This window comes from Xenopus laevis, chromosome 1S (genome assembly GCF_017654675.1).
Source record: "Xenopus laevis strain J_2021 chromosome 1S, Xenopus_laevis_v10.1, whole genome shotgun sequence".
NCBI classification, from domain to species: Eukaryota; Metazoa; Chordata; class Amphibia; order Anura; family Pipidae; genus Xenopus; species Xenopus laevis.
In genome coordinates, this window is record NC_054372.1 from 193,756,440 (window position 1) to 193,776,285 (window position 19,846).

Here is a 19,846-nt window from a genome sequence, read left to right on the forward strand (position 1 = left end):
AAGGGATTCTGTCATGATTTTTTATGATGTAGTTTTTATTTCTAAATTACACTGTTTACACTGCAAATAATTCACTCTACAATATAAAATTTAATTCCTGAACCAGCGAGTGTATTTAGTTGTAATATTAGTGTGTAGGTGCATCTCAGGTCATTTTGCCTGGTCATGTGCTTTCAGAAAGAGCCAGCACTTTAGGATGGAACTGCTTTCTGGCAGGCTGTTGTTTCTCCTACTCAATGTAACTGAATGTGTCTCAGTGGGACCTGGATTTTACTATTGAGTGTTGTTCTTAGATCTACCAGGCAGCCGTTATCTTGTGTTAGGGAGCTGCTATCTGGTTACCTTCCCATTGTTCTGTTGTCAAGCTGCTGGGGGAAGGGAGGGGGTGATATCACTCCAATTTGCATGACTATAGTGCTTCGATTCCGATACAATACTCCAACACCCCATAAATACATTCCAACACAGATCATTTGGTGAAAAAGGCCGCAGCTTGTTTTATTAAGTAACATTTTCATTCACTTGTTCTTATTTAACTTATAACAAACATACCAGCATAAAATAATAATGCACAACACTTTGTATAAAATAATAGCCGCTGAAGGCTGCACATAACATTTAACAATGTTTACAATAACTTCCCAAACCCTTCTTAGTCAAAACCCATTAACTAGCCTAAGGCTAAGATTCCGTCACCTGTTTCCTCACTTACGGTGCCTCCTTGCCCCCTTAGCCTCGCCCCAGGCCTATCCAACCGAACTTACTTTACCTTCCAGCCCCCTTTTTGGCTACCCAGTAGGGCAGCCCCACTATGCCCTGCTGCGACATAACCATCCACCCCCCCCCACTTCCAAAAGGGCGGGAGGGAGGGATGTTGTAACTGCTGTGCCATCTACAGGTAATGAGCTCTCCCACGCTTTAGCCCTTATTTAAAGGTTAAGCCCTGCCCCCTTTTCCCTTGCCTTTCCACACTACAACTCCCACAATACCTGTCACCACTACCCCTTAATTTCCTCTACTCTCCCCTTAGTCATGTGCCCCTTCCGCTCCACCTGTCCCAGGCTCGCTATTTGGGCTTCTGTACAGCAGTAAAGAGTGCCTGAAGTTTTTCAGAGAAGAAGTCACATGACTGGGGGCAGCTGGGAAACTGACAATATGTCTAGTCCCATGTCAGATTTCAAAATTAAATATAAAAAAATCTGTTTGCTCTTTTGAGAAACTGATTTCAGTGCAAAATTCTGCTGGATCAGCGCTATTAACTGATACCTTTGGGGGAAAAAAAATCATTTTGTTCCCATGACAGTATCCCTTTAATGTTTACATGATTTTCTAGACTTAAGGAATGAAGATCTAAATTACAGAAAGATCCGTTATCCGGAAAAGCCCAGGTCCCGAGCATTCTGGATAACAGGTCCCATGCCTGTATTAGGATAAAAGGGAACATTTACAGCCGAAAACAGAATAAAGAGGGGAAAAAAGTCTAAACAACGTGTCCGTAAGTGCACGAGACAGGTGATATGAGCATGTCCATAGCCTGGTTCTGTGCTGTTGGGATCATCAGTCCCTGGCACAGCGACAGTCGGGCATCAGACAGTGGCACCTTATCCGCCAGTGAACAGATTATAGGATTTCACCGAGAATAACTGGGTCACTAGGCACCGGCACTTGCTCTAATGCTGCCAACAGACGTCTGTCTCTATGAAAACATCATGAGATCAGTTCAGAGCAGCCTTAGAGAAATGGACCAGGGTCAGTCTCACACCCTTTCATTGCCATCTTCTCCCATTCAGTCCCCTGCTGGGTCATGGCTGCATTGTGCACTCAATTGGCATTTAGAATAGACCCAGAGAATTTGGGTGGACCTACAAAAAAGTGGCGCCTGATTATGTATTCCAAGTTGCAAAGGAAAAACTATGGAAATCAAGGCTGTTTATCTGCTGCCCTCCAGCTGCCCGACTACAACTCCCAGCACCAATCATATACAAGTTTGAGTTTCAGGTCTTTAAAATAGCAGAGAGTCAGTTCTGTATTACATGCATGTTGCTGCTACCGGTTTATATAAGTTTTGGTTAATGCAAAATGCACAGCAGCGCCAGCATTACAAATGTCAGCTCCAAACCCTGGATGATGGGGCGACCCACACGAAATGAGCCAAAGCCCCAGCACAAAACTCCTAAACAAAGGCATAATCCTGATGGAGGCCAATGGTGGGAAGCTTGAGAAAGGGAATTAATATAAATCCAGTCTACAGGGTAATAAAGACAAGTACAAGAGTCACACTTGTACGTCACAGACAGAAGATTAACTTGGCCTTTATTATGGATCCAAGAATTAGAGCAATATACAAATCCCAGGTCGATTGGTTTGCCTAGGGGTCAGATGGGTGTTTGAGTTGCAGTTTAACAACCAGAGGGCCCCAAACTAAAATACAAAATATCTTATAATCATGACACAGCGTAATACAGGTATGGGATCCATTATCTGGAAACCCTTATCTAGAAAGCTCCAAATGATGGGAAGGTCATCTCCCATAGACCCTATTTTATTCAAATAATCCAAAGTATAAAAAATGATTTCTTTTTTCTCTGTAATAATAAAACTGTACCTTGTACTTGATCCCAACTATGATACAGGTATGGGATCCTTATCCAGAAACCCATTATACAGAAACATTCGAATTACCAAAAGGCCGTAGCCCACAGACTCCATTTTATCCAAATAAACCATAAATTTAAAAATAATCCTTTTTCTGTGTAATAATAAAACAGTCGCTTGTACTTGGTCCCAACTAAGATATAATTAATCCTTATTGGAGGCAAAACCAGCCTGTTGGGTTTATTTAATGTTTATATGATTTTCTAGTAGACTTAGGGTAAGGGCACACACTAAGATTCGGGGAGATTTAGTCACCCGGCGACAAATCCTCTTCTTCGGGCGACTAATCTCCCAAAAAGCCTTCCCGCCAGCTAGAATCTAAATGGCTGGCTGGATGGCACCCGGAGTACTTAGTTTTCTTAAGTCGCCCGAAGTTTCCTCATGAGACAACTTCGGAAAACGAAGAGCTCCAAGTGGTATTCAGTCAGAGATCTAGATTCTAGCTGGTGGGAAGGCTTTTCAGGGAGATTAGTCGCCTGAAGAAGAGAAGATTTTTGCCAGGCCTCTAAATCTCCCCGAATCTTTGCGCGTGCCCTTACCCTTAAGGTATGATGATCCAAATTATGGAAAGATCTGTTATCCGGAAAACCCCAGTTTCTGAGCATTCTGGATAACAGGTCCCACACCTGCACTACACACTTGTCACCTGCCCTTGGGGTGTCCTGCTCCAGGAGAAGGCTATACAGGCTATAACAAAATGGAAGGTTATGTCTGTGACCCTTAGTATTAGCAGCCAATCAGATGTTAGCTCTCATTCTTCAAACTCTACTAGATTAGAATAAGCCAACTGCTGACTGGTTACTGAGGTCATTAGACCAGGACAAACCTCTGCTGGTAAAAATGTATTTCTGTCAGTATCCTCATGGTGAAGTTCAGCAATGTTGGAAGCCAAGCTATCCTTCCCTGATAATTACATGCAATGTACACAATTAGGGCCGCCATCAGGGGGGACAGCTGTCCTGGGCCCCGCAGAATTTAAAGGAAAACTATAAACCCCCAAAAAATATTTAAGCAACATATAGTTTATATCATATTAAGTGACATATTAAAAAATCTTGTTAAACTGGAATATGTATTTAAGTAAATATTGTCCTTTTACATCTCTTGCCTTGAACCCCCATTTGGTGATGGTCTGTGTGCTGCCTCAGAGATCACCTGACCAGAAATACTGCAGCTCTAACTGTAACAGGAAGAGATCACCTGACCAGAAATACTGCAGCTCTAACTGTAACAGGAAGAAGTGTGGAAGCAAAAGATACAACTCTTTTAATTGGCTCATGTGATCTAAGTTTCTTTGTGTGCCCCGTGAATTGTAGGATCCCAGGAGGCGCCCCTTATTTTTTAAGATGGCAATTTTCTATTTACTGTATGATTATACAATGGCAGATACTACTAGAAAAGCATATTATTATGAAAATGGTTTATTTACATGAAGCAGGGTTTTACATATGAGCTGTTTTATTCAATATCTTTTATAGAGACCTACATTGTTTGAGGGGTATAGTTTAGGGGCCGTGCTGTACTTGTAGTTCACCCTTAACTTCAGTATTTTATAGAATGCCTAATTCTAAGCAATTTTTTTATTGCCTTCCATTATTTAATTTTTATAGTTTTTGAATTATTTGCCTTCGTCTTCTGACTCTTTCCAGCTTTCAAATGGGGGGGGGGGGGTCACTGACCCCAGCTAAAATACAAATGCTCTGTAAGGCTACAAATGTATTGTTATTGCTACTTTTTATTACTCATCTTTCTACTCAGCCCCTTCCTATTCATATTCCAGTCTCTTATTCAAATCAGTGCATGGTTGCTAGTGTAATATGGATCCTAGCAACCAGACTGCTGATATTGCAAACTGGAGAGCTGCTGAATAAAAAGCTAAATCACTCAAAAACCACAAATAATAAAAAATGAAAACCTGTTGCAAACTGTCTCAGAATATCATTCTCTTCTACATTATACTAAAAGTTCATTTAAAGGTGACTGAAGAGCCAAAGACCAGAAGCCGCGAAAAGACCCAAAATCACAAACTGAGTGGAGCTGAGGGGCCCAAAAAACGTTATCGTACGGGGCCCTGTGATTTCTGATGGCAGCCCTGTACACAATACCCCACATTCTCAACTGTCCAGCTCGGAGCTCCATTTATTTAAAATAAAGTCCCCAGGTTGACTTACAGTAAAAGATCGATATAATTAAATACACACACACGTTTTTTCTAATGGGGGTATCAGGAATGCACAGCATGTTTTAGCCGCATACTGATGAATATGGCAGCTCCCACCTCTGAACAAAGGTACAAACACAGAGAAGGTCACACACAGTAATGCAAATAACCAGGAGCCAAAGCTACGGGATATAATTACAACAGAAAAGAATAAAGTCATTCTCGAAAGTGGCCGATTCACAGGCTCAGGGCTGGGAGACGCTCAGAGTCACAAGCCATTTCCCATGGGGCCTTTTCTCTTTAATAAAACAAAGTCTTATCCTGTCTCCATTATCTGCATTTCCTAGAAAACATGCCAAGTATGCAGACAGGCCACATCCACAGATAACAGTATCGCTTCATTCATTAGCCAGTCAGACAGTTGTCTCATGAGAAATGATGTGCCCAGAGGCAGCTCCACCATCAGAACCCATTAACCCATTCTGCCATTCTCTCTATACGGTAATAAATACAACTAAAAGAAAAACGAGGCCATGACATGTGATTGGTGATACTAAGTAGTCTAACCAGTTCCATACAGCTGAGGTTGTTGGTACCATGCTCCCAAGGACCCAAAACAAAAGAATTGATGTTATACCCATATAAAACTATCCCAGCACCAGCATGCAGGTATGATATCCACGGCTCCTACGTATTATAAGTCTATAAACCTGCCATAGGGCTGAAGCTTCTGACCATAACTCCACACTGAGCTCTAATATCCTTATCATTTACAGTAGGGGGTACATTATCCCTTATAATACATGAGTGATACTCAGCGTTCCCTGTATAACTCACCCTGCAGCCTTGTGCCTTTATATGGTCACAGAACAACCCCTCAGTGACTTCTAATATCCTTATCATTTACAGTAGGGGGTACATTATCCCTTATAATACATGAGTGATACTCAGAGTTCCCTGTATAACTCAGCCTGCAGCCTTGTGCCTTTATATGGTCACAGAACGACCCCTCAGTGACTTCTAATATCCTTATCATTTACAGTAGGGGGTACATTATCCCTTATAATACATGAGTGATACTCAGAGTTCCCTGTATAACTCAGCCTGCAGCCTTGCGCCTTTATATGGTCACAGAACCGCTCAGTGACTTCTAATATCCTTATCATTTACAGTAGGGGGTACATTATCCCTTATAATACATGAGTGATACTCAGAGTTCCCTGTATAACTCAGCCTGCAGCCTTGTGCCTTTATATGGTCACAGAACAACCCCTCAGTGACTTCCAATATCTTTATAATTTACAGTAGCGGGTATGGCATAGTGCATCATTAATGCTTGAAGGAGTAAACCCTTAAATTAATGCCGCTCTGAGTCCTCTGTAAAAAGAAACTAGGGATGCAGGATTCGGTTTGGGATTAAGCCAGGATTCGGCCTTTTTCAGCAGGATTCGGATTCGGCCAAATCCTTGTGCCTGGCCGAACCGAATCCGAATTTGATATGTAAATTAGGGGCGGGTAGGGAAATCATACGCCTTTTCGTCACAAAAGAAGATTTTTTTCCACTTTTTCCTTTCCTGACCCTAATTTGCATATGTAAATTAGGATTCGGTTTGGTATTCGGCCGAATCTTTCGCCAAGGATTCTGGGATTTGTCCGAATCCCAAATAGTGGATTCAGTGCATCCCTAAAAGAAACACATGATTTCTTTCCTTGCATTGTGTACTCATGGGCTTCTGTATCAGACTTCCTGTTTTCATCATAAACCTCCAGGGCTAGGGCTTGAGCATGCTCAGTTATAATCTGAACCCAGAGCCATGAGTGAGCAGCGAGAGACTCAGGCAGGAAGTGATGTCATACCAAGCTAATATGGCAGCTGCTTTCCTAAACAAACAGAGAGAGCTTCTAGAGTTGTTTACTCAGATATGGTAAAGCATTCTACAGAATAAATATAGCGTTCTAGCTTGTACTGTCAAGGCTGATCTAGTGGCTATAAACTGCCTCTGTAGCTTTCATTCTCCTTTAAACCTTGCTGCTAAGCCAGTACAGAACCATAAGAAAAGTGGACTCGTGTGCTTATACCACTGAGCACTTGGCACATCCCTATGTAAATCTATAGAAATGTGTTAGTAGGGAAGTGGGAGCAACATTATTTCTGTATAAAAATGCCCCAGCCCAGTGGTACCCGCAGTGATGAGGAGGAGAGTGAGCTGCCAGGGCAGTGCTGCTTTTTTTGGACCCCATTGGGCTGAAAATTAGTGTCGGAGTCATCCTTCCATAGGCTGCTGTATATGAGCAAACAGTACTCCATGCTATAGCTGCCAGGGTATGGGGGTACAGGGGGTACTGCAATTAAGGGTCCTGTTGCATTAAATGTGTGATTTGTAGGTTTTGAAAGAAGTGGAGTTAGTGGAGAAGTTGGCAGAGTTTCAGCATAATGGGCAGGACTGGGGAGGAGGTATGTTCCTGTTGTTTTTCACTGGGGAGTCATTCTACTTGTTGGCAGGGGCCTCTGCCCATCCCTCCTCCCCCTATTAATAGACTGTTCCTCTCCAGTACAACCAGTGGGCCCCTTAATCCTAATTGCACCCCATTATGCCACAGTCATGCCCCCACCGTGCTGCTCTGCATAATGTTGCCTGTTTTAGTATTTTTGGGTGAAGTTCAGGTTGTGTCAGTTGGGGGATTAGCATTAATTTGGGTGCAAATTACGGGGAGCAGGAGACTGTGATATCACCGCAAGTGAATAGGGGGCAAAATGAGGGGGCTCTGTAGGGTGTTCTACTGAAATTTATTAGGGTACACATTATGTTCTGTACATCTTGCAGTGATAACACTACAGCAATAGTGCCAGACACACGTCTGCATTTAAACTGCGCCCCCACATGATGAAATAGAGACAAGCTGTACAGACAATGCAACAGGCACAGTCCTGCCACAGGTTACGTAGATTTATTCCTCATCTACCAGAACCCACTCATAGAGACACTCCCAAGCACTGTATGGAAAATAGAAGCATCACACTGTTATACAAGGAGAGGCTTCTGTACATGTATCCCAATAATAATAATTAAACCACAGTGGGACGTATGATTAACCAAATGGAAAGCTCACATCCCTCCCACTTTCTTAGTTTGGTCAGATTTTCTGTTTTAATTTTCAGCTGCCATACAATTATAAAACTGTCATGGTTTGGTGTTCTTGTCATTCTTATATTGAAGGGCATGTTCACCTTTTGCAAAGTCTTACCAGAGAAGAACTTCACCCATTACATTCCATTTAAAAAGGCATCTCAGATCAGATAGGATCTGTGCAGCCACTGGGACAGAATGTTCTGTTATACAGAAAGCTAGAATCTCAGCTGCCATAAAGCAGGACAGGACTGCTGCTTACAATGGGGATCAGATAGGATCTGTGCAGCCACTGGGACAGAATGTTCTGTTATACAGATAGCTAGAATCTCAGCTGCCATAAAGCAGGACAGGACTGCTGCTTACAATGGGGATCAGATAGGATCTGTGCAGCCACTGGGACAGAATGTTCTGTTATACAGATAGCTAGAATCTCAGCTGCCATAAAGCAGGGCAGGACTGCTGCTTACAATGGGGATCAGATGGTTCTGTGCAGCCACTGGGACAGAATGTTCTGTTATACAGATAGCTAGAATCTCAGCTGCCATAAAGCAGGACAGGACTGCTGCTTACAATGGGGATCAGATAGGATCTGTGCAGCCACTGGGACAGAATGTTCTGTTATACAGATAGCTAGAATCTCAGCTGCCATAAAGCAGGACAGGACTGCTGCTTACAATGGGGATCAGATAGGATCTGTGCAGCCACTGGGACAGAATGTTCTGTTATACAGATAGCTAGAATCTCAGCTGCCATAAAGCAGGACAGGACTGCTGCTTACAATGGGGATCAGATAGGATCTGTGCAACCACTGGGACAGAATGTTCTGTTATACAGATAGCTAGAATCTCAGCTGCCATAAAGCAGGACAGGACTGCTGCTTACAATGGGGACAGGTAGGATCTGTGCAGCCACTGGGACAGAATGTTCTGTTATACAGATAGCTAGAATCTCAGCTGCCATAAAGCAGGACAGGACTGTTGCTTACAATGGGGATCAGATAGGATCTGTGCAGCCCTGGGACAGAATGCTCTGTTATACAGATAGCTAGAATCTCAGCTGCCATAAAGCAGGACAGGACTGCTGCTTACAATGGGGATCAGATAGGATCTGTGCAGCCACTGGGACAGAATGTTCTGTTATACAGATAGCTAGAATCTCAGCTGCCATAAAGCAGGACAGGACTGTTGCTTACAATGGGGATCAGATAGGATCTGTGCAGCCCTGGGACAGAATGCTCTGTTATACAGATAGCTAGAATCTCAGCTGCCATAAAGCAGGACAGGACTGCTGCTTACAATGGGGATCAGATAGGATCTGTGCAGCGCTGGGACAGGGCCCATGTTTCAGCAAGTTGTGTTGAGCAGCAGCAGCTCAGTGGCACAGACAGACATTCATGAGAAATAAGTGAGAGATAAGTGAGAGATAAGTGAGAGATAAGTGAGAGATAAGTGAGAGATAAGTGGCCTCAGTGGGCAGACACAAAAGGACAAGTACTTTCATCATCACATCTGGATGTTTAAATAAGTATCTGAACAAATCTCAGCTTGGCTCATTCTGATTGCACAATTCTCTATTACTGAACATCTCAAGAACAGAGTCAACATTAATAGTTTGTAGACATAACAAAAACACGGCTGTCTCTCTCTCTCAGAACCAGTCGACTGCATCAACTTGTTATTCAATTAACTCATTTGCCTCAGAATCCAATCTATAGTTCCCACACTACCAGGTTTGCGTGGGTATCATTGGGTCACTATATCAGCAGGAGACAGTCAGAGACATCAGATCACTACATCAGCAGGAGACAGTCAGAGACATCAGATCACTATATCAGCAGGAGACAGTCAGAGACATCAGGTCACTATATCAGCAGGAGACAGTCAGAGACATCAGGTCACTATATCAGCAGGAGACAGTCAGAGACATCAGATCACTATATCAGCAGGAGACAGTCAGAGACATCAGATCACTATATCAGTAGGAGACAGTCAGAGACATCGGGTCACTATATCAGCAGGAGACAGTCAGAGACATCAGGTCACTATATCAGTAGGAGACAGTCAGAGACATCGGGTCACTATATCAGTAGGAGACAGTCAGAGACATCAGGTCACTATATCAGCAGGAGACAGTCAGAGACATCAGGTCACTATATCAGTAGGAGACAGTCAGAGACATCAGGTCACTATATCAGCAGGAGACAGTCAGAGACATCAGGTCACTATATCAGCAGGAGACAGTCAGAGACATCAGATCACTATATCAGTAGGAGACAGTCAGAGACATCGGGTCACTATATCAGCAGGAGACAGTCAGAGACATCAGGTCACTATATCAGCAGGAGACAGTCAGAGACATCAGGTCACTATATCAGCAGGAGACAGTCAGAGACATCAGGTCACTATATCAGTAGGAGACAGTCAGAGACATCAGGTCACTATATCAGCAGGAGACAGTCAGAGACATCAGGTCACTATATCAGCAGGAGACAGTCAGAGACATCAGGTCACTATATCAGTAGGAGACAGTCAGAGACATCAGGTCACTATATCAGCAGGAGACAGTCAGAGACATCAGGTCACTGTATCAGCAGGAGACAGTCAGAGACATCAGGTCACTGTATCAGCAGGAGACAGTCAGAGACATCTAATGGCACGCACGAGAAGGAGGGAAAGGGATAATCAGATCTGGGCCGGCATTTGGCAGATGGGCTGTTTCATCTTCCACAGACCAACACTTTCATTTTGCCAAGTGTGAAGCCATGTGTGCTTTTGTACACTTAAAGGAGAAGGAAAGCTACTGAAGCAGTTTATTGCCAATAGATTAGCCACAATAGTGCAAGCTATAACACTATATTTATTCTGCAGAATGATTTACCATACCTGAGTAAACGGCTGTAGAAGCTCTCTCTGTTTGTTTAGGATAGCAGCTGCCATATTAGCTTGATGTGACATCACTTCCTGCCTGAGTCTCTCCCTGCTCACTCATAGCTCTGGGCTCATATTACAGGAGGGGGAGAGGAACAAACTGAGCATGCTCAAGCCCTAGCCCTGGAGGTTTAAGATGAAAACAGGAAGTCTGATACAGAAGCCCATGAGTACACAATAGAAGGAAAGAAATGTGGTGTTTCTTTTGACAGAGGACTCAGAGCAGCATTACTTTGAGGGTTTACTGGTGTATTTATATAGACCTTTCTGATAAAGTTTTAGCCTTTCCTGCTCCTTTAAATGCCAGGGCCTATTTTACATCTCAGTCCCAAAACACATGATTTTAGTTTACATATTTAGGATTTAGATTTTAGTTGGCCCTTAGAAACTGCTAGAAGTGCAATAGAGTCGGCTGCACTGTTAGAATTCCTTGGATCCACCAGGCTCACATGCAATGGATACTGCGCTGGCAAAGGGTTAAACCTTAAGCGTGCAAATTAACACTGAAGGTACCTGGTTACTTTGCTGCTTAAAAAGTCGACACCCTTTAATCCCCTAACAGCCAAAGTCGCACAGGGGAAAGTCTAGCAATGAAGGGGTGAAAGTTAATTTCTCATGGTAAAAAAACCAGACTTGGAAAAGAAAGTAACCCCCCCCCCCCAAATATATTTCTTTTTGCGATGGAAAAAGTCCTCCTGAAGCGGAGCATCAAGCATAGCAATGTTACCTGCGAGCAAAGGAATAAACAGTCTCTTTGCTGTGAGCTAAATGGCATCATAAATGACTCCACGAAAACTCTCCTGAACCATCTAAGGGATAAACATGAGCGCTACCGAATTTCCAAGACGCAGGAGAGTAAAACTTGGATAGAAAATAAAGGGAAAGTGTTGCTGTAGGGCAGTCACTCCTCATTCCATTGCACCTCTCTATGTGCTGACCTCCCTAAGCTTATTATACATGGCTGCACTCAGCCACTTGCAGTTTTATATACATTTAATAAGTGTGCAATACAAAATGGGATCCATTATCCAGAAACCCATTATCCAGAAAGCTCCGAATTACAGAAAGTCTCCCACAGACTCCATTATAATCAAATAATCCAATTTCCTTTTTCTGTGTAATAATAAAACAGTCTCTTGTACTTGATCCCAACTAAGATATAATTAATCCTTATTGGAAGCAAAACCAGCCTATTGGGTTTATTTAATGTTTATATGATTTTCTAGTAGACTAAGCGCAGAGACACACGGTCAGATTCAGGGAGATTAGTCGCCCAGCATCAACTCTTCTTCGTGGGGGCGACTAATCTCCCCGAACTGCCTTCCCGCCAGCTAGAATGAAAATCGCCAGGGGTATGGCACTCGGAGCACTTCGTTTTCCGAAGTCACCCTAAGTTGCCTCACGAGGAAACTTCGGAAAACTAAGCGTTCCCAATGCTGGCGATTTTTATTCTAGCTGGCGGGAAGGCCGGGGACCCCTAAGCTTAGCTTCTCAACGGCTGCTCAGAGCCCATCTGTGACAAGTGTGAAGTCCTGGATCATTGCTGCTATTGACAAGCTGAAACTTTAGCCTTGTGCAAAGTTCACTATTTAAAATATGACATTTTTAGCCATATTCATGTTTAGGGTTTAGTTCTCCTTTAAATGCTGGAGAGAACCCCCTTACCCCTGACTGTGCAAGTGACGGGTAAAGCCAAAGCATTTCAGGCGGATTTAAATAGATCTATGCATCTTTTTTAAAGTGTTTTCAGAGCAGCATACCAAGACAGTGAAAGCTAAATGATACTTATATTATTATAAATTACACAGGGCTGGAGAATCGGTGAAATTTACAGTGTGTTTGTTACATCTCCGCCTGCCTGTGACTCTTATACTTCCAATCCTGTTTTATTCCGTTTATTCCGGCTTTATTTCTACGCTACAGACAAGCTCATTAATAGTGATGGGCGAATTTCTCCTGGAACGGAATTGGCGAATTTCCCACAAAACGGACAAAAAATAAGAGAAACGCAACTTTTGACGAAGGCAACAACTCCGTCGCCGGTGTCTAAATTGTTGCCAGCATCTGAGCCTTCGTCGTCATCCAAAAAACTTTTTCGCTGCACATTCACAAATTTATTCACAAGCAGCGAAACATAGAAATTCGTTGCAAATTCCCGCCTGGCAAATAAATTTGCCCATCACTATATAAATAAAGGGCCTATTTCCTACACTTGATAACATTACCTGGGGCATAAGTTGGCGTCAGATTGATAAGTAAACTTGCAAATAATATTGCAAGACACGGGCCTAAAACTAAATTCTGTTCAGTGCTTTAAAAATGTATTTAAAGGCTCACAATCGCTTCATGCAAAACAAACAGAAGCAACTTAGAAAGAGGGGTCTCTTGGCTGGTTGCATACAACCTTCCATATACTTAACCATAGCTCTGTATGATGTTAACATTGTACAGAGAGATCCCATAAAACTATGGCAGCATAGGTATTCCCTGTACTAAGCACAATTCAGCAGGAACAGTCCCTAAGTTTGCTCATAGTCTGTACAGAGAGATCCCATAAAACTATGGCAGCATAGGTATTCCCTGTACTAAGCACAATTCAGCAGGAACAGTCCCTAAGTTTGCTCATAGTCTGTACAGAGAGATCCCATAAAACTATGGCAGCATAGGTATTCCCTGTACTAAGCACAATTCAGCAGGAACAGTCCCTAAGTTTGCTCATAGTCTGTACAGAGAGATCCCATAAAACTATGGCAGCATAGGTATTCCCTGTACTAAGCACAATTCAGCAGGAACAGTCCCTAAGTTTGCTCATAGTCTGTACAGAGAGAGCCCATAAAACTATGGCAGCATAGGTATTCCCTGTACTAAGCACAATTCAGCAGGAACAGTCCCCTAAATTTGCTTATAGTCTGTACAGAGAGATCCCATAAACTATGGCAGCATAGGTATTCCCTGTACTAAGCACAATTCAGCAGGAATAGTCCCTAAGTTTGCTCATAGTCTGTACAGAGATATCCCATAAAACTATGGCAGCATAGGTATTCCCTGTACTAAGCACAATTCAGCAGGAACAGTACCTAAGTTTGCTCATAGTCTGTACAGAGAGATCCCATAAAACTATGGCAGCATAGGTATTCCCCTGTACTAAGCACAATTCAGCAGGAACAGTCCCTAAGTTTGCTCATAGTCTGTACAGAGAGATCCCATAAAACTATGACATCATAGGTATTCCCCTGTACTAAGTACAATTCAGCAGGAACAGTCCCTAAATTTGCTCATAGTCTGTACAGAGATATCCCATAAAACTATGGCAGCATAGGTATTCCCTGTACTAAGCACAATTCAGCAGGAACAGTACCTAAGTTTGCTCATAGTCTGTACAGAGAGATCCCATAAAACTATGGCAGCATAGGTATTCCCCTGTACTAAGCACAATTCAGCAGGAACAGTCCCTAAGTTTGATCATAGTCTGTACAGAGAGATCCCATAAAACTATGACATCATAGGTATTCCCCTGTACTAAGCACAATTCAGCAGGAACAGTCCCTAAGTTTGCTCATAGTCTGTACAGAGAGATCCCATAAAACTATGGCAGTATAGGTATTCCCTGTACTAAGCACAATTCAGCAGGAACAGTCCCTAAATTTGCTCATAATCTGTACAGAGAGATCCCATAAAACTATGGCAGCATAGGTATTCCCTGTACTAAGCACAATTCAGCAGGAACAGTCCCCTAAGTTTGCTTATAGTCTGTACAGAGAGATCCCATAAAACTATGGCAGCATAGGTATTCCCTGTACTAAGCACAATTCAGCAGGAACAGTCCCTAAGTTTGCTCATAGTCTGTACAGAGAGATCCCATAAAACTATGGCAGCATAGGTATTCCCTGTACTAAGCACAATTCAGCAGGAACAGTCCCTAAATTTGCTCATAATCTGTACAGAGAGATCCCATAAAACTATGGCAGCATAGGTATTCCCTGTACTAAGCACAATTCAGCAGGAACAGTCCCTAAATTTGCTCATAGTCTGTACAGAGAGATCCCATAAAACTATGGCAGCATAGGTATTCCCTGTACTAAGCACAATTCAGCAGGAACAGTCCCTAAGTTTGCTCATAGTCTGTACAGAGAGATCCCATAAAACTATGGCAGCATAGGTATTCCCCTGTACTAAGCACAATTCAGCAGGAACAGTCCCTAAGTTTGCTCATAGTCTGTACAGAGAGATCCCATAAAACTATGACATCATAGGTATTCCCCTGTACTAAGTACAATTCAGCAGGAACAGTCCCTAAATTTGCTCATAGTCTGTACAGAGATATCCCATAAAACTATGGCAGCATAGGTATTCCCTGTACTAAGCACAATTCAGCAGGAACAGTACCTAAGTTTGCTCATAGTCTGTACAGAGAGATCCCATAAAACTATGGCAGCATAGGTATTCCCCTGTACTAAGCACAATTCAGCAGGAACAGTCCCTAAGTTTGCTCATAGTCTGTACAGAGAGATCCCATAAAACTATGACATCATAAGGTATTCCCCTGTACTAAGTACAATTCAGCAGGAACAGTCCTAAGTTTGATCATAGTCTGTACAGAGAGATCCATAAAACTATGACATCATAGGTATTCCCCTGTACTAAGCACAATTCAGCAGGAACAGTCCCTAAGTTTGCTCATAGTCTGTACAGAGAGATCCCATAAAACTATGGCAGTATAGGGTATTCCCTGTACTAAGCACAATTCAGCAGGAACAGTCCTAAATTTGCTCATAATCTGTACAGAGAGATCCCATAAAACTATGGCAGCATAGGTATTCCCTGTACTAAGCACAATTCAGCAGGAACAGTCCCCTAAGTTTGCTTATAGTCTGTACAGAGAGATCCCATAAAACTATGGCAGCATAGGTATTCCCTGTACTAAGCACAATTCAGCAGGAACAGTCCCTAAGTTTGCTCATAGTCTGTACAGAGAGATCCCATAAAACTATGGCAGCATAGGTATTCCCTGTACTAAGCACAATTCAGCAGGACAGTCCCCTAAATTTGCTCATAGTCTGTACAGAGAGATCCCATAAAACTATGGCAGCATAGGTATTCCCTGTACTAAGCACAATTTCAGCAGGAAACAGTCCCTAAGTTTGCTCATAGTCTGTACAGAGAGATCCCATAAAAACTATGGCAGCATAGGTATTCCCTGTACTAAGCACAATTCAGCAGGAACAGTCCCTAAGTTTGCTCATAGTCTGTACAGAGATATCCCATAAAACTATGGCAGCATAGGTATTCCCTGTACTAAGCACAATTCAGCAGGACAGTACCTAAGTTTGCTCATAGTCTGTACAGAGAGATCCCATAAAACTATGGCAGCATAGGTATTCCCTGTACTAAGCACAATTCAGCAGGAACAGTCCCTAAGTTTGCTCATAGTCTGTACAGAGAGATCCCATAAAACTATGACATCATAGGTATTCCCCTGTACTAAGTACAATTCAGCAGGAACAGTCCCTAAGTTTGCTCATAGTCTGTACAGAGAGATCCCATAAAACTATGGCAGCATAGGTATTCCCCTGTACTAAGCACAATTCAGCAGGAACAGTCCCTAAGTTTTCTCATAGTCTGTACAGAGATATCCCATAAAACTATGGCAGCATAGGTATTCCCTGCACTAAGCACAATTCAGCAGGAACAGTCCCTAAGTATGCTCATAGTCTGTACAGAGAGATCCCATAAAACTATGGCAGCATAGGTATTCCCCTGTACTAAGCACAATTCAGCAGGAACAGTCCCTAAATTTTCTCATAGTCTGTACAGAGAGATCCCATAAAACTATGACATCATAGGTATTCCCCTGTACTAAGCACAATTCAGCAGGAACAGTCCCTAAGTTTGCTCATAGTCTGTACAGAGAGATCCCATAAAACTATGGCAGCATAGGTATTCCCCTGTACTAAGCACAATTCAGCAGGAACAGTCCCTATGTTTGCTCATAGTCTGTACAGAGAGATCCCATAAAACTATGGCAGTATAGGTATTCCCTTTACTAAGCACAATTCAGCAGGAACAGTCCCCTAAGTTTGCTCATAGTCTGTACAGAGAGATCCCATAAAACTATGGCAGCATAGGTATTCCCCTGTACTAAGCACAATTCAGCAGGAACAGTCCATTAAGTTTGCTCATAGTCTGTACAGAGCAATCCCATAAAACCATGGCAGCATAGGCTTCTAACTTGGTCTGAAGAGGCCAAGTCAGTGGTTTTTATTGGCCTTTGTATGTTGAAGCACTTGTAATATACGTAACACTACTGTATTTGTGTAGAGAGCTTACAAAATGCACAAATCAGGACAGATCGATAAAGGTAATTCAGCTTAACACGAAATAATACGAGGCCAGGAAGCCTTAGCAAGAAATAATAATATAAATGAAAAGGAAACAAAGTACCAACGCCAGATTTGATGAACTACAACATTAAACAAACATGAAGACGGCACATTAGGAATTCCTTGCTGAACAGGTTACAGAATGGAACATTATCCCAGAAGCCCCTAAAAGCTGCAGCCAGTTCATTGCTGTGTGTGGATTTATAGGCAGCATCTTTAATGGCCCTGAAACAAGCAATCTTCCCACAGTCCCACGCTTCAGCATCACGTACTCCCATTTTATTATGCGATCCACAAATCTCTTATTTTATTGCACCAAGAAAAGAAACACATCCTTTTTTATCTAAACACAATAAATCTCTTTTATGCCCATTTTCCTACAGGGGTTTTTAGGAGCTATTGAATCAGAGGCTGTGCAAAGACTATAAAAGCGGATCTGGAGGAAAGGAAGACTGACCGGGCTAACAGGATATATAGCTGATTATATAGCTGATTATATAGCTGATTATATAGCTGATTATATAGCTGATTATATAGCTGATTATATAGTTGGATATATAGTTGGATATATAGTTGATTATATGGGGTGCACATCTAGTCCCATGCAATGCAGCAATAACATCATCTTTTCTGATTAAGCCTCCTGCCACCATTAGAAGGCTAGCAACCAGCAAGTGGAGAGACTAGTACAGGTATGGGATCCGTTATCCAGAAACCCGTTATCCAAAAAGCTACGGAAAGGTTGTCTCCCATAGACTTCATTTAATCCAAATAATCCAAATGTTAAAAACGTATTTCCTGTAATAATAAAACAGTACCTTGTACTTGATCCAAACTAAGTTATAATTATTAATCCTAAAACCAGCCTATTGGGTTTATTTAATGTTTACATGATTTTCTGGTAGACTTAAGGTATGAAGATCCAAATTACAGAAATATCAGGAAAACTCAAGGTTCTGCAGCATTCTGGATAACAGGTCCCATACCTGTATAATCTTCAGAAAAATAGAAAAAATTGGGGAAGGTATTGGTACTGGCCTCTTCCACCGCCAGCAATAATATAATGCAAAAAATGAAATAACCAATACCTTGTTCAAATGCGGGGTGATCCCAAATTTATTGTAGTGCTCTTGACATGTGAGTCATGTTCAAACGTTTCGGGACAAACAAATGCCCTTCCTCAAGTGAGGAACAGGTCCCATACCTGTATAATGTCATTTATGGCTCATGATTCATTTATTTTTAGGTGGCAGAGTGTACCCACCCGTGCTGGGAAATATCGGGTGCCCTGTGCCAGATACATTCCACTCCTATTTTTTTTTTGCCTTCATCGTTTAATAAACATAGAGGAGATTCAGCTTTCTGGTCATTGTACAGTCACCTGATTATCCTTTGGGCTGCGTATTGATGAAGTGAGCGCAACGGAGCCGACATGTTGGCCAGGGCTGCCAGGCAATTGGTATGGAGGTATTTATCCTATAAAAGAGGTAAGAATTTCAGAAAGCATTTCACTTAGGTGACTGATTAAATGCTTGGTCTTTATATTCAGGTGTTTATCACTTCATTATTTCCTATGAGCCAGTAAAATATGAAGGTCTAACAGAACGTCTCTACTCAGATATATAGAAATAAGTTAGTGACAAGAGTGATGCAAATGTCGCTCCCATGCAGACCCACTATGTGACTACTCGGATGCTACTCTTCCTGGTTAAATATATCTAAGATCTAAGAACATGTTTCCATTGTGGAACTGAAGTGACCAAAAAAGGTTTCCCCTTTGCAAACTGGAATGATGTTGAGTAGCAAGATTATTAGCCTTCTTTTGGATCGACAAGAAGCTACATACAAATTTTATAGGAGGAAGGGTGAGTCTGAGTGATGTAGTCTTTATTCATGCATAGCTATGTTGCTATGTGACGGCAGAATAGCAGCCAAGTAATGTGTTTTAATGTGCAGTATAGACGTCCAAAACACATACACGAGTTAAGCCAAGAGGAAACCTTTTTGTTCCAGAGAATGTCTATAGCATGAGAGAGAATGTCTATAGCAAGAGAGAATGTCTATAACAAGGAGAAAGAAAGAGGCTGCTCTGATGTTCTTCTGCTTAGGAAAGATGTGAGAAAGGTTTCTAATTTTATTCCTAAGCAGAAGAACATCAGAGCAGCCTTTTTCTCCTGACAACTTCCTTGACTACTTGGTGGTCAGACTGGTGGGAAACTGACCAGCAGGTGGCGCTGTTGGAACAAAATTCATTCATATTAACAGCACACGTATACCTTAATATCCTGGAATTAAAAGAAAATAAATAATGAATGTAAAATGTAAAAGTTCTTAATAACGCACTCTCATTAGTTTTATATTCACTTGTTTTAAAGGTTTGCTTATCCTTTAACCTTCTTGCTGTTACTGAAACATGGCTCTCTGCTGCTCTGCAATGTAGGCCGACCGCATTCATGTCATCAGCTACTCTCTTCTTTAGTTCCTTTGAAGTCCATAAAACGCCTTTCTCCTAACTTTCTCCATGTCATAGTTATGTATGAAAACCATGTTACCCTACACATTCTTTGAACTATGGGTGTAAGACTAACGAAC

General features: G+C 42.1%; 1 pseudogene; it reads right to left on the reverse strand.

Annotated features, from left to right (window-relative positions):
* The window catches only part of LOC108705483, a 214,721-nt pseudogene that overhangs the window by 138,251 nt on the left and 56,624 nt on the right, over positions 1-19,846 (reverse strand).